We start from the raw sequence: 13,983 nt of genomic DNA, 5'->3' as shown, positions 1-13,983 counted from the left end.
CCTCTTGTGGGAGAGGAAGTTTCAGCCGCTACAGTTTGTGGTGCAGCTGAAAGTCCCTCTTGGAACAGCAGCCACACAGCTGTTGAAAGAAGAGAAGTCCTGTCCTCTTTTGCATCTGGGCACCCAAAGAACCTGGCAGGTGCAGAAGACATGACTAGGCAGCTGTCTTCAGCTTGGCAAGCCATACAGCTTGCAGTCAAATTTTAAACAAAAGAGAAACCGTGGGACAGGCTGAGATGTTTCTATGCTGGGAGGGAGGGAGTATAGCAGAGCCTTGTTGTGTTTCCTTTGATTGGTGGAATTGATTAGTGGAATTGGCCCTATTACAGAGGCCACACAACGCCCATTCCATATTTGTTAGAACTCAAGTCTTTTAGTGTGGAAGCACCTACACATCTCCCTGCCTATTGATACCAGACAGGTCCAAAAACAGGACCTGCACAGCAGTGTCACGCCTAAGGATCACAGCAACTCATCTCCAGCGAGTCTTGCCTCAATCAGGGCCGTCTTTAGCAAAAGTGATGCTGGGGTGCAAAGATCTGCCCAACGCCCCCAAATTTAGTTTAGCCACACTTTGGGGGGGGTGAACTCAAAGTTGTTGAGTTTTTTTGGGGGGAATCGCTCACCTGTAACAATGATGCAGCGGGGGACGGGGACTGCTTTTGTTTCCTGACTCGTCAGGAATATTTGACGCTATGGAGTAACAGAGCACCATTGCTTTTCACTGTCGCCGATTGAGAGGGACCGGTATACTACAGTACATATACATTTGACGCCCCCCAGAATTCGGCACCCGGGTGCACCCCTGGATAAAGATGGCCCTGACCCCACTGAAGCAGTTGCTGAGACTGAAGGTCCCTGTCTCCCCACAGCTGCCTAAGTCCCCTCCTTTCTGGGGGTTTTGCCAAGCAATATGAGACTGTGCCTGTGCCTTCTCCTTCTCCTTTGCCCTCTTCATACCTCTCCTGGTTCTGGGAGACTAGAGGGGAGCTTGTTGCAGCAGGAGGGGAAGACACCGGTGCTTTTTCACCATTAAGACTCACCTCTGTCTCTTGACCTCTCTCCTCTCCTGCTTCTGATTCTGGACTTCTCTCTGCCCTAGACTCCCCCCCCCCCTTCTTGGTAAGCCCTGCTATCTCTGCAGCTTCTGTCTGACCCTCCTCCTCCCAGTCTTCTCCCTCTGACTACTCATCATTGTCCCACCACTGATCCCCAGGCTATGAGCCATCTACCTTTGGGAGTTCCCCAACTGGTTCCTCCCTCCATTCTTCTGCATCCAACCAGTCTGAGATACCTACCCAGAAGTTTGGAAAGTTGATGTGTGCTTTAATTTGTTTTTAGGTAAAGGTAAAGGGATCCCTGACCATTAGGTCCAGTCGTGACCGACTCTGGGATTGCGCGCTCATCTCATTCTAAAGGCTGAGGGAGCCGGCGTACAGCTTCCAGGTCATGTGGCCAGCATGACTAAGCCACTTCTGGCAAACCAGAGCAGCACACAGAAACGCCATTTACCTTCCTGCCTATTTATCTACTTGCACTTTAATGTGCTTTTGAACTACTAGGTTGGCAGGAGCTGGGACTGAGCAATGGGAGCTCACCCCGTTGCAGGGATTCGAACTGCCAATCCTCTGATCGGCAAGTCCTAGGCACTGTGGTTTAACCCACAGCGCCACCCGCGTCCCTAATTTGTTTTTAGTCTGTCATTATTTTAACTTTTTCAATGTCTTATTATTGCTATTTTTTGTGATAGTTGTATTGTTTTATCTCTCTTGCAAACTGTTGCTTTATCTTTCTTGTAAACTGCTTTGAGGCCTGTTGTTGTTTTACAGTCAAGCAGTGGATACATTTTAGGACACAACTGAATAAATTTACATTGCCATCCTACTTGCAATCCTACTTTATTTGTTGGTCACTGACATTGCAAACTACCAGGAAGTAAGCCCCATTGAGCTCAGTGGGACTTATCCCTGGATAAGAATAGAATTTCAATCTTAAAGGATGAGAGGAGCATCCCCTTCGTTGAGTAACAAAAAAACCCTTTTTGTTACATATATAATTCTGCAAGTGTATATGATGAATTCTAATCAATCTACGTGAAAAGTTTAGTCAAGTTCTAGAACTAGGACTGATTTGCCAGTCTAGTCTATGTAAGAGAAAGCAGGCCAAAAGATAGAACAATAATCCCTTTGGACCTTAAAATAAATGAAGCTTTCTGCACCAGACCTCTCATTCTGCTATTGGTGGTGTATGTATGCCCTAGATAAGCAATTCTTAAACTCTGTTGCTTTGTAGCTCCGTGTATGCAATTAGCTGGCCATCTGCATTCTACCCAATGGAGACCTGATATAGCCAGGTGGGCACCATTTCATTGCTGCTGGGTTGTCCAAGAATATAGCAAATCAAGTTGCTTTGCATTGCATATACAGACCGTGTTTAATATTTCCTGAGGCACTCTGCCCACAGATGGCCACGGTGATGGATTTTGTCTAAGGTTGGGGGGCGGCTGTTCTCAGTGTCCCTGTGAGGGCCAGCTCAAGAAATTTTGTTGCCTGAGGTACAGCAGCAAATGGCATCCTCTCTACATCAAGGTGCACATTTTCCCCCAAACATTGGAACAGCAAGTGAAATATGACCGAGGCTCCGAATATGCATGACAATGGCTTGGGCTGAAGGTCATTCAGACCTGGGCTAATCTCTGGGGAAGTAAGGAAGGGACTAGCTTCCCTCTCCAGAGCCAATTAGCTAATAAATGTCACTAATGACTAATCATAGGTTGCCACCCATTAGTTATGTTCATATTTCAGGAAATCCACCCATAACAAGTGGGAAATATCTCTCTCTCTCTCTCTCTCTCTCTCTCTCTCTGTGTGTGTGTGTGTGTACACACATATCTCTCTCTCACACACACCTAACTTCGGGATGGGGGAGAAATTGGGTTCACATTTTAATTCAAACCTAACTAATCAATTCTTTCCAAAATCATGCAATAACTAAAATGCACCCATTCCTCAAAATTTACACCTCCAGATTTTGTGTTGCAAGTCTCCAACCAAATAATATGTGCAAAAAATGCATATATTGGAGGGAAGTGTGCCTAAAAATGAATTTATCATTGAAAATAATGCACATAAACACATTGTTGGGCAAAAATTGCTTGCAAGGAATGGCCATTGGGGCAAACGGCATACAAAAAGTTATATTAGGGGAAACGCCCCAAAAATGTGGATGAATTTTCACAATGACTTTTTTTTAAAAGGCAAATTGATACAGAAATGTGACCAATTTAATTCTGGAAACATGAGAAACTGAGATTGATAAATTCCTGAATCCCTGGTGTGCCTTCAGAAGAAAGACAAAACTCTGGCTGGAGCACTTTGGGGTTCTTTTCTCATTGCCTAAGCTTCTCTCTTCTCTTTCGCTGACTTTGTCTACTCAGCCAATAGGTTGCTGCACATAGAGAGTCTGCAGAAGCAATCCCAAAGCTTTCACACATTGCAGTGGGCCAGGACCCTAGTCCCTCAGCAGGAAAATGTGTCACTTGGACTGTGTCCTACTTTGATGATACCTTTTTGGCAGCTCTCCCTTTTAAGCTGATTGCTCGCAGTGTTTAATTATGAGGGATGTCACCGCTGGAGACCGATTTGCTGTTCTAATTAGAACAGCATTGTGTCATGGGATCTTAATGGTTCTTGATATCAATCAAATGGAAAGTAAAATCACTGATGGCTACCTGCATGGCACAACAGGTATTTGGGCGAACAAAACACATTAATACTCACCTGGCCATTACTCACCTTTACACAATGGCATTTAGGTAGACACTGGTACCTGTGACAAATTTTAGGCGGGTCCCGGGAGGGTGGAAACAGAAGAGGCACATAAGGTGAGAACAAATGAGAGGCCCATCAGAAAAAGCAACAGAGATACTTCCTTCCACCCTTAGAAGGTCAGCAGAAGAAAGCATGGGGTTTACAAAATGCAGGTACACAAACATCACACCTAATGCATTCTATCTAGAAGGTTAAATGTAATTAATACTGGGACAGTTAGAGCCAAATCTGTATCTATATCTAATATTCAATCAAATTTCACAATTTTTGCATCATTGCAGGTGATGGATAGTTGACAAGTGTACAGTCAAACCTCGGTTGTCAAACTTAATCCATTCTGGAAGCCCGTTCGGCTTCCGAAATGTTCGACAACACACCAGAGGATGATAAAAATGGGTGGATGTTTTCCTAGCTAGGGATGCCTCCCTTCTCCTGTTTGTATTTCCCATCCAATCCCACCATCAATCATGTGAATGGGAAGCAACCTGTCCTGAAGATGGATGAGCAATGGCACATGCACAGCTGTGAATATGTAGGAAAACAATTCCTTCAGCCTGTCTTTTTCCTAAATAGACAACAAGGGGGAGAGTGATGGGAAGAAGCCCCCACTTGGTTTTGACAGAGGGACAAGAATGGTACGCAGGCTTGGCCAGGACAGCTTTCCTGTTATAGCTTCTGGGCTTGATGAGGCATCTTCCCCTCACCTGAGCCTTCTCCAGCTGAGGAATCATGCACCTCCTTCCTGACTTAATGAGCCCCATGTGGGCTGTGGGTCCTTGCCTGCCTTCCTGCAGAACTGACAGCTGTAAGTTCTGGAATCCTGAGATCCCATCCCATTTTGCCACTTAAGGCAAAACAGGAAGTGCCACCCTGTTCTGCCACACCACTACCACCAGTGGGGCACTCACCACCACTGAGCCACCTGCTGGAGGAACTGCGGCTGTACCAGCAGCTGTGCCACCTCCACCGCTGGTGAAGAAGCAATGCTGGCATTGGTTCCTGAAAGAGCTTGCAAGATCTCTCCCAAATCTTAGGATATATTTTGCTCTCCTAGACATCTTGCAAGACTTTGAAGATCTTGCAGGAAATCAGCAGGAAATCACCTGGTTAACTGAAACACACACCTTTATTTATTTATTTATTTATTTATTTATTTATTTTCTCAATCTACCAGATTTGCACAAAACAGCATGAGTGTGTGTGTGTGCGTGTGTGTGTGTGTGTGTGTGTGTGTGTGTGTGTGTGTTGCTCCAAGCCAGGAAAACTGAGATCTTTGGGTATTTGTTTACATACACCCTTTGTGATCTACCATGTGCACATACACCTTTTGTGATCTACCATGCTTGCACAAAAGTGCAGTCCAAGAATAAAAATAAGCAATGCCTCACTCCAAACAAGGTAAGGATTGGGAGTTATTCACATGGAAGGCTGCCTGTCGCTTCAATTCCGCACACAGGCCCGGCCAGGGCGCAGGCCATCTTGCAAGACTTTGGTGAGATCTCACAAGATCTTGCAGGAAATCAGTAAGGAAATCTGATTCACTCCAAAGCAGTGCCAAATGCCAGCAAAAGGCCATCTGCAACATTTGCCAGTGAAAACCCCATGTTTCCAAGCGCCCAACAAAATCAGCTTTCAGCGCCGTAACCCACGGGGGTCACGATTTTGCTGAAAAACTGATGTCATCCAACTCACTCCAAAATGGCATGAAACACCAGCAAAAGGCCACCTGCAATGTTTAGCAGTGAAAACCCCACATTTTCCTGCAACCCAAAAAATGAGGCTTTGGTGCCCTAACCCACGGGGTCACGGTTTCGCCAAAAACCTGGTGTCATCTTATTCACTCTAAAGTGGTGCCAAACACTATCCAAAGTCCCCCTGCAATGTTTGGCAGTGAAAACCCCACGAAGCTTACCTCATGTTGCTGTATTTAATTTCTCTCATTGTGTTATATTGTTCAAGTGCAACCAGTGTTCATCTGTGGCACAAAAGGCTTGGACATAGAGGCTTCAGGATTATAGCAGACCTGCCAAAGAAAGGTTTGGTGAGGGGAATGGAAATTAAATATTGTAAAGTTGACCTAAATAGTGAAATATGGGAACGTTGTTTGTTAGAGAAGGAAACAAGACCTTCTACCCCCAAGCAAAGCCAGAAAAGTTCAACAGAGCCAATGCAACTTATTCACTCTGATATATGTGGTTCAATTCAACTGATGTCTCATGGGGGAAACAACAAAATGGGAAAATAAATTTTCTGCTAGTACCGTATTTTTCGCACCATAGGACGCACCGGACAATAGGATGCACTTTGTTTTAGAGGGGGGAGAACAAGAGAGAGAAAAATCTCCCCCTCTCTGCCCAGCACCCCTTCAGCGAAGCGGCAGGAGGCGCTACGCAGAGAGGGGGGAACTTTCCCCCTCTTGTTTTCCCGCTCTAAAACAAGGTGCCGTTCAAGGTGCGTTCAGGCGGCTACCTTGGAAGCCTGGAGAGCGAGAGGGGTCGGTGTGCACTGACCCCTCTCGCTCTCCCGGCTTCAGGTTCCTTTTGACCTGCTCTTTGGGGCTGGCGGGGGGAAGCCCACCACCAGCCCCAAAGAGCAGGTCAGGGAGCAGCAGAAAGGCGCAGCGGAGAGGCTCCTGCCATAGCCGCGCGTCACCTCTCCAGCCGGGAGAGGGTCACGGGGCTATGGCTTCTTTAGCCCCACGCGCGCTCTCCTGGCTGGAGAGGTGACGCGCGGCTATGGCAGGAGCCTCAATAGCCGCGTGTCACCTCTCCACCCGGGAGAGGGTCACGGGGTGCTTCTTTAGCCCCGCGCGCGCTCTCCCGGCTGGAGAGGTGACACGGGGCTTTAGAGGCTTCTGCCATAGCCACGCGTCACCTCTCCAGCCGGCAGAGGGTCGCGGGGCTATGGCGTCTTCACTCCATAGGACACACACACATTTCCCCTTCATTTTTGAAGGGGAAAAGGTGCGTCCTATAGAGCGAAAAATACGGTATATGTTGGTAATATGATTTTGGTTATTGAGAACAAACAAGATTTTACAAAAAAATGTTGAGTGTTTAAATAAGAATGTTTTGAGAATTGACGTGCTAGATTAAAATTGATGAATTCAAATTGGGCACATTGAGAAGGGGATTGTAAGAAAAACATTGGGGCCTAATTTGAATAGTAGAGTGCCTGGTATCTGGTGGGTAATCTCATCCTTTATTTCCACACTGTGGCTCCAGACCAAATCATCTGTCAGGAGAGCTATGGCCTGGCAAGGACACAGGCCTGGCCAGGATGGCTTTCCTGTAATTGCTTCTGGGCTTGACGAGGCATCTGACCTTCACCTGAGCCTTCTCCAGCTGGAGTTCACAACCACAATAGGTGATGAAAAGGTCTCTAGATATGCTGCACAGAAAGTGGGGGAAGGAGGTAGATAAAAGGAGCAGGTGCGATGAAAGGAGCAGGCAAGAGAAGTCGCAGCTGCTTTTGTCTCCTGCCTCATCCTTGGATTTACTCGCAGCCAGTGAGGTTGCAACCCGGCATCCCTCAAAAGGAAATGAGAAAATCCGCTAAAGCTGGAACTTATTCATAAATATGCAAAAATTCAATTGCTATTCATAATTCAAAATTGGAAAGCAAAATCTGCCTTGAGATTAGACTGCTTTAGACTCATTGGCAACATAATTTGATGCTTGACAAATGATCTCAGATGCTGTCAGAGCCCATCAGAAGCTCAATGCTGCTGTCTGTCACGTATCAAATGCCCTCAGACACTAAAGCACATTGCATGCCAACTATCTGATACTGTTAAGTACAGAAAGCAAAGGTTGTAACAAAAAAACGTTCAGAAAATACCTGAGTGTTTAGCAAATACTCAGCATCAAAGTTTGCAGAGGATTTTGAAAAGCAAATTGGTTTGAGTTCTGGAATTTGTAAACAATCAAAAACAGAAATCTTATGCCCAGAAAGAACACAGTGGGGGAAAATACATCAGATGCAGGTCTGCAAAACCACAAAGTACTGTATTTTTTGCTCTATAAGACTCACTTTTCCCCTCCTAAAAAGTAAGGGGAAATGTCTGTGCGTCTTATGGAGTGAATGCAGGCTGCGCATCTATCCCAGAAGCCAGAACAGCAAGAGGGTATGCTGCTTTCACTGCGCAGTGATCCCTCTTGCTGTTCTGGCTTCTGAGATTCAGAATATTGTTTTTCTTGTTTTCCTCCTCCAAAAACTAGGTGTATCTTGTGGTCTGGTGCGTCTTAAAGAGCAAAAAATACGGTGCCTAGCTTTATCCAACAAGCCATACAAAGTGGTTCACCTCCAACAGCATTTGCAAATTTCACTTTCCCGAGCTTCAGTAAAACTTAGTGATGCACCTGTGCCCAAAATGTCACAGTAGTGATATGTTTTCCCCATGACACAGCAGTCTGTTTGTTTCTGCTTGGATCAACGTAAAATGCCCTATATTTTGAGTTCTTTTTAAGTCGTTGCTTTGAACAAATGCCATGGTAGGGGAGAGGTCTTTTGGGAAAAAAAGATGGATTTATCATAAGGCGTGCACACACACGCTTCCCTTCTTCATCTATATGCAGTGTAATGTCATGAAAGAGGAAGGAAAATTTAGTCTATTTAAATCTGCTGCCTGCACACATGAGACATTCTGGTTAGATTTCAGATTGAGAAAGCTTGGAGGTAGCAAAAAGTAATAATAAAACTAACAATGACCCTTTAAGAACAGATGATATTGAGAATTCTCCACCTGTACTCGGCCCAGGCATAGGCAAACTCGGCCCTCCAGATGTTTTGGGACTACAACTCCCATCATCCCTAGCTAACAGGACCAGTGGTCAGGGATGATGGGAGTTGAAGTCCCAAAACATCTAGAGGGCTGAGTTTGCTTATGCCTGAGCTAGCCGCTCAGGTACCCAAGGGTGGGGCGGGGTGCACTGCATGGAGCCTCTGAAAAGTTCACTGCTGCCTGTGGGAATGTTGAGGGTGGCAGGAGAGGATATATTTACAGTGGTACCTCGGGTTACATAAACTCCAAGTTACATACGCTTCAGGTCACAGACTCTGCTAACCCAGAAATAGTACCACGGGTTAAGAACTTTGCTTTAGGATGAGACCAGAAATTGTTCGGGGGCAGCACAGCGGCAGCAGGAGGCCCCACCAGCTAAAGTGGTGCTTCAGGTTAAGAACAGTTTCAGGTTAAGAACAGACCTCCAGAATGAATTAAGTTCTTAACCCGAGGTACCACTGTATTATTATTTTTTTCTATTTCTTTTTATTGAATTTCACTTAGATAACCAAAAGGGAAAACAAATCAACAATTACAAAAAAGATATAAAAATAACATCAATTTCCATTACAGTTCTTTGTCTTCACACTTGAATCTTTATGTCTTTAAATGCTTAAATCATTCCTCTACACATCTATTGACCTCCATCCCTCCCGATTTCAGGCTTCTTAGTATAAGTAATTTCTTTCTCCTGCAGCCGATAATTGTTAATGGTTTACACATCGTAAGATCTATGTCAAACCTGCTATAGTTTTTAAGTTTCTATAATTCCCTACAATGTATATCATAAATTTGTTCCAGTCGCTAATAAACTTTGTATTTTTTTTGGTTTCTGATTTTTTGTGTCATTTTTGCTAGTTCAATAAATTCAAATAATTTTGTCTGCCAATCTCTAATCTACCACTGTATTATTAATATCCTTCCTAATTTGCACTAGCAAGTTCCTTTACTTAGCAGAGTAAGTTTACACAGCAGAAAACTAGTTGCAAACTTGTGTGAGTTTATTAAGACAATACGCAATGCAATCTGGCTTGTCACAGTAGTGATATTTAATAAATAAAATAATAATACACTGGTACCTCGGGTTAAGTACTTAATTCGTTCCGGAGGTCCGTTCTTAACCTGAAACTGTTCTTAACCTGAAGCACCACTTTAGCTAATGGGGCCTCCTGCTGCCGCCGCGCCGCTGGAGCCCAATTTCTGTTCTCATCCTGAAGCAAAGTTCTTAACCTGAAGCACTATTTCTGGGTTAGCGGAGTGTGTAACCTGAAGCGTATGTAACCTGCGGTACCACTGTAGTTACTTTCCTGGACGCTGGCAACAGGATGCATCTGTAACGCCAAAGGGAAACAAAGAACAAAAATGCTTTCTGTCCTAAAGACACATTATGCTCGAAAATGTAACATATTTTCCCCTCAAATGGCAGATGTACTGTGCTAGCTGCTACCGTGCATCAGAGGTCCAAATACAGCTTAGATGTCTGGACACCTTTAAGACAGCAAAGAAAGAGAAGTCCAAGCATGTTGTTTTTATGGAACCAGGTTTGTTTTGAAGGCTTATCTGATAAACAAGGGAGGATTTGTTAACCAAAATGTAATCAAAGTGCAATGCCCTCTCTCTCTCTCTCCCTCTTTCCCCACTGCCATCACAGCTGATTGCTGGGGAATAAATAGAAACAGCATCTTTTTTTCTAATCAGCCTGCAAGTCTTGGCTGATTTTTCACTGATTCTTGGAGAAATCACAATCAATCACTTTTCATTGTGATGTCAGAAATGCTTCACTGTGGTGGCAGGAAGAGGAAGAGAATGCCTGAGGATGTAAACAGTGTTAACTTCAGCAGAGAAACTTTTAATAGGTCATCTGGATGCTCACAGACGGAAGAGGAGCAGGAACATCAATTTAAAGAAGGCAGGAGGATGAGTTCATTGAACCACCATCGCCATGTTTTAGAGCTCATGTGATTTGTCTTCTTCTTTAAGAGCACCAGAAACTTCGGTTTAAGCCATTTCAGCGGATTAAAGCACCCTACCTCAACAAATCCACCTTTTAAATAAATAAATTGGCTTTTTGCAGTTAGGAGAGCAAAGGAGGAAATTCACTGAAAAGCATGGGCTAAACAAACGAATAACAAGAAGACATATAAAACACCCCGCAAGTAAATCAGGACATTTTGGTTAACCTGCTTCTGGTGAACCAGAGCAGCGCACAGAAACGCTGTTTACCTTTCCACCAGAGCAGTACCTGTTTATCTACTTGCACTTTGACATGCTTTTGAACTGCTAGGTTGGCAGGAGCAGGGACGGAGCAACGGGAGCTCACCCCATCGCGGGGATTCGAACCGCCAACCTTCTGATCGGCAAGTCCTAGGCTCTGTGGTTTAACCCACGACACCACCCACATCCCTACATGTCAGGTGCTAAATGCTGCTAATCACAGCAGGCGTCTTGACAAGGGTGGGGATGCCCACAGCAATCAGAGTGTGTCTTTCTTTGCAACGTTGAGATGCTCTCAAGTGCTGACCAAGGCACCCCGGTCCCTATCCCCATCAGCCGAGCGCCACATTATTATCGACTGCACATCCCAGCTCACTGAATAGTCTAATGAAGGTCTTCACAAATATGAAGTGCCCACTCACACAAATGTCCTTTCAGAATCTCATTCACTCTGAATGCTTCTACAGTGGTGCCCCGCAAGACGAATGCCTCGCAAGACGGAAAACTCGCTAGACGAAAGAGTTTTCCGTTTTGGAGGTGCTTCGCAAAACAAATCTCCTATGGGCTTGCTTCGCAAGACGACAATGTCTTGCGAGTTCCTGCTGGTTTTTTCCCCTCCCCCCTTTTTCTAAGCCGCTAAGCCGCTTATCAGCTGATCCGATCAGCAGATAAGCCGCTAAGCCGCTTATCAGCTGATCTGATCAGCAGATAAGCCGCTAATAGCGCTAAGCCGCTTATCAGCTGATCCGATCAGCAGATAAGCCGCTAAAAGCCTCTAAAAGCCTCTAATAGCGCTAATAGCGCTAACCCGCTAATCCGTCAATGGGCTTGCTTCGCAAGACGAAAAAAAACGCTAGACGAAGAGAATCACAGAACGGACTCTTTTCGTCTTGCGAGGCACCACTGTACCTGGTCAGCTGGTGAATAGAGATGAAATAAATGTGGGAAATATGGGAAAGCAAATTGCCTTTCTGTTGTTGTGGGAAAGTTTTCTGAACATAGCATTAGGTTTCTGAAAAGTTAACTGCACAGATGGAGGAGAAATCCACAGAGCGGACTCACCTGATTTGGTCCACGTGGAGCATGACCTGGAGCAGATAATGAGCCCGTTTTAGATTTTGCTGTCCTGTGTCTCTCATTAAGAGGTGATCTGAGGGCTTCAGTTCTGCCCATTCTTTTTTCAATAAAAGTTTTCCTTTTATAGTACTCCAGAGGAAGTCACCCAGTTGCTCACAGCTGGGGCAGCTAGGGTACAGGTCTCCTTGCTGCCATGTGCTTTGAATAGAATAGGGCATGTGCCTCTAAGTGTGATGTGACTTGTTGACATTATGTCCTGCTCAAAGGGAACTGCAGGGATGACTGTTGAAGTAAGGGAAGCAAAATCACAGCTAGGAAGCTCAAATAATATAAATGACTGACACCCTTATTGGGAATTAAACCAATGTCCAGACATTAACATTCAAAAACCTTACTTGCTGAAACTTATACAGTGGCACCTCGGGTTACAGATGCTTCAGGTTACAGACTCCGCTAACCCAGAAATAGTACCTCGGGTTAAGAACTTTGCTTCAGGATGGGAACAGAAATCGTATGGTGGTGGCACAGTGGCAGTGGGAGGCCCCATTAGGTAAAGTGGTACCTCAGGTTAAGAACAGTTTCAGGTTAAGAACGGACCTCCAGAACGAATTAAGCTATTAACCTGAGGTACCACTGTAGTTACAGATGAATAATATTAACAGTTACATGATTCTCCAAGCATGGACCTACTGTCTCTTCTTCCAACTTCCAATAACTGTATTTTCCTCCCTTTCTAGAGCTCAGCATTCAACCTTCTGTATCAACAAAGGTCCGTATAGTAAAAGCTATGGTTTTCCCAGTAGTGATGTATGGAAGTGAAAGCTGGACCATAAAGAAAGCTGATCACCGAAGAATTGATGCTTTTGAATTATGGTGCTGGAGGAGACTCTTGAGAGTCCCATGGACTGCAAGAAGATCAAACCTCTCCATTCTGAAGGAAATCAGCCCTGAGTGCTCACTGGAAGGACAGATCCTGAAGCTGAGGCTCCAAGACTTTGGCCACCTCATGAGAAGAGAAGACTCCCTGGAAAAGACCCTGATGTTGGGAAAGATGGGGGGCACAAGGAGAAAGGGACGACAGAGGAAGAGATGGTTGGACAGTGTTCTTGAAGCTACCAGGATGAGTTTGACCAAACTGCGGGAGGCAGTGGAAGACAGAAGTGCCTGGCGTGCTCTGGTCCAGGGGGTCACGAAGAGTCGGACACAACTAACCGACTAAACAACAACATCTCAGTTAGGCCATGCCTTGCAGCTCCTATGAGAGATTTCCACTTTTACCTTCTCCTGCAACTTTGTTCTCTTTCTTTCAAGCAGAGAAGAAGCACTCCCAACACTCTATTCAACTTAACAGTGTTCACAGTGGATTCTAAAACACGGTCATCTAGTCTCACGTAAAATGGAGTCTCTTCTTCACTAGATACCTCCCATGTGACCAATGTTAGCCAATCACGATTTCACCCTGGTTTACCTCATAATTTGCCCCACACATAATTCCAATGCACACCACTGGTAAATACACCCTTATAGAAAAGACAGCACAACTGGTCATCCTCCCTAAGCCAAATAGTGCTCAGATACCATCTATGGTAACCCACTGGGGACAAATCATTTGAGTACCTGACAGCCTGACATATACATATGCCTGGTGGTCTGCATTTGACTTGGTGGGTCACCACTTTTAGAGGCTTGTTATAGCAGGAAGAGCAGAAATCTAAGGACCATTGTGCGATCTCTGGATTTGCAGATCTGGACAAGTTATCTCATAAATCCATTCATTCTGTCCCTGGAATTCTGTCCCATCATAGTTATTGGTTCTTTCTATGTGATAGCCTGATCTTCAGGGACAGGAGAGCATCATTGGCTACAACGTCATCTTTTTATGCAGTCAGATAAAAAACAAAATTCTTTGTTTTCACTATGAAACATCTCTAAAACTCAGAACAGAACATCAAAAAACAAGCATGAGCTCCTCTACTAAAAATAGGAGCAGGAGATAATTCAAGCATGTAAAATAAAAAAATGAGATTAAGATTTAATAATAAAAACTTTTAGTGTGGCGTATTATAAAATGCATGTCAA

This window comes from Podarcis vaucheri (assembly GCF_965113315.1).
Source record: "Podarcis vaucheri genome assembly, chromosome: 17".
NCBI classification, from domain to species: Eukaryota; Metazoa; Chordata; class Lepidosauria; order Squamata; family Lacertidae; genus Podarcis; species Podarcis vaucheri.
The sequence above is the reverse complement of the archived record's forward strand: the minus strand, read 5'-3'. Positions refer to the sequence as shown.